At 49.7% G+C, this 2,346-nt stretch overlaps 1 pseudogene; it reads right to left on the minus strand.

Annotated features, from left to right (window-relative positions):
• Window positions 1–380: 380 nt before the first annotated feature.
• LOC108382061 (chitotriosidase-1-like) overlaps window positions 381–2,346 on the minus strand; it is a 3,994-nt pseudogene continuing 2,028 nt past the window's right edge.

A 2,346-nucleotide genomic window follows, 5' to 3' on the forward strand; every position in this document is an offset into this window, starting at 1 on the left:
CCCAGCAGCCAGGCAGATGTTGCCATCAACATCGGTAAGGCAGATGCACCGGTAGGACAGATTGTTTCACTATAGTGAGCAAATAGATGAAGAAGAGGTAGAATCCCTTACTATTAGAATAAGAAGATTTAGTGACAGTAAAAAACTGCAAATGGTCAGAGGTGGCGAGAAGAAAGGTGTCTTTTTATACAGAGAGTGAGATTTATAAATAAAAAGTCAAAATACAAATAAAATAGGGGTGAAAAGAAAGCATCAGTAACAAGAGAAAGAAAAGAAAGAAAAAGGCAGTGAAGAAGGAGTGGAAAAAATGATGTCATTTGGTGGTCGTAGTTTTGGTAGTGGTGGCGATGGCTCGACTATGATTAGCCGCTCAGCAGTGCTTAGAGCAACTTTGGCCCCTTGGCATTGTTCGGATCTAGAAGAGCGGTGGCGCACTCCTCGACATTTTCCGGCCAATCGCAGACGTTCTCCTTGATGTTGAAGACCAGATTCTGCGGACAGGGCATGTGGTGGCGGCGACTGCCCTCGCACATGTAGTACATCGTACAGTCCGTCCGGTCTTGGTGGTAGCTGATGTGCCCGTCCGCCTCGTCGCACTTTACCTCGTCTTTCGAGGAGGCATCCCCTGAAGAAGCTGATCCTGAGGTGCCCAGTGAGAGGGCGTCCAGGTTCTCCACGTGGTAGCCCTTCAGCTCCTCCCGGGCGGCGTTGATGAGGGGAAACTTCTGGCCGAGGCAGCTGCCGCTGAAGTCCTCCATGTCCACCGACCAGATCATCACCCCGCCGAGGCCCTTCTGCTTCAGCCACTGGGCCTAAAGGTCAAAAAGGTATTAATTTTTCGCTTTTAAACCATATTTACCCCCAAAAAACACCTACCTTAACCTTGAAGCTTCGTGGATCATCAAAGCCGACCCACTGGTCGTCCAGGTAGGCATAGGGGACCATCTGCTCGTTGTCCCACACCAGCGTGGCGCCCGACTTCAGTAGATCACAGATCTGAGGGCAGAGAAGAGGTTTAGAAGGAGAAAAAGGAGAAAACTATAAACTTTAAATCGCCTAAAAAGGGAAGAAAGCCTCCGTATACCTCAAAGAAGGCGAGAAAGCCCGTCTCCTTGGTGAACTTGCCCNTGGAGAAAGTTATAAACTTTAAATCGCCTAAAAAGGGAAGAAAGCTCGTATACCTCAAAGAAGGCGAGAAAGCCCGTCTCCTTGGTGAACTTGCCCGCATTTCCGCCCTTGATGGCGGGCGCATTGACGTCCGTCAGATTAGGACTGGCCAGTGTGAAGGAGCGGCCGTAGGTGGGAAAGCCTACCACCAGCTTCTCCTTGGAGGCGCCCTTGTTCAGCCACTCGCTGATGCTGTAGTCCTGTGGGAGAGGGAGAAAGAAATTAGAGAATAAAAAGTGTGATAAAAACTTGGCTTGAAACATCGAACATAAAAAACATAAAATAACACACAATCGGCCGTTATATCCGATTGAGTGGAAGAAAACAACAACTTTTGCAGCTAAAAGGCCCATTACACATTACACAAGCACAGACACTTTCTATCCGATCAAAATTGGCGCGCTAACGGGAAATGCGCGAACAAATACGCGTAAAGCACACACACACACACCAACGCACCAGCTCGGCGGTAATTGCTCTCTTGACGGTACTTTAGCAGCACTGCGCTCGTCAGAGTTGATGGACAGGAAAGCAGAAACAGGAGGGAGGGTGGGGGAAAGGGAAAGGGAGAGAGAGCATTGCGGAACACTGAGAGCCAAAGAGAACAGTACACAACAACAGAACAGCAGCAGCAGCAGACACAAAAAGTGAAACCCGACAGCGAGAGCGCTTTTACTTTTTTACCCATTGCGGAAGTGGTCGGTCAGCCTGCCAGACAGGCAGTCAACTCAGCTAAGCTAAGCCCCCGCAGTTGGGTAAAAAAGAAAGAAAGAGTGGGTGCTTTGCACAGAGAAGCGTGCAGAAGAGAGACAGTGCGGAACACACACTGAAAAGTGCTCGTCAGAGGTGAAAGTTCAATCTGCAAACTACGCAACGAGTTGCACACCAAAGCTGAATAGGTGACAGTTAGACGGGGCAGGACAGACGGTGAAACACAGACAGTTACACTGTCACTCTCGGTATACAACTTTGAACTGAGACTGAAAGGCAGTGCAAGCACTCTCACTTCCTCGTTTGGCGCGTGCGGGGGCCTAGAGTGGCCATAGTGCTTGTGCCTAGTGGTGAGGGCTAGGGTTTGAGGAGGAAGAAGAAAGAGAAGGCGAAACGGGCTAGGTCTACTCTAGTCGACAGAAGGTGAGCCTCGACTAGACGACCGTCAACAGCAGCAGCAATGGCAGC

The sequence above is a fragment of the Rhagoletis zephyria genome, unplaced genomic scaffold (assembly GCF_001687245.7).
Source record: "Rhagoletis zephyria isolate East Lansing unplaced genomic scaffold, Rhagoletis_zephyria_1.1 Rzeph_scaffold_25035, whole genome shotgun sequence".
NCBI lineage: Eukaryota > Metazoa > Arthropoda > Insecta > Diptera > Tephritidae > Rhagoletis > Rhagoletis zephyria.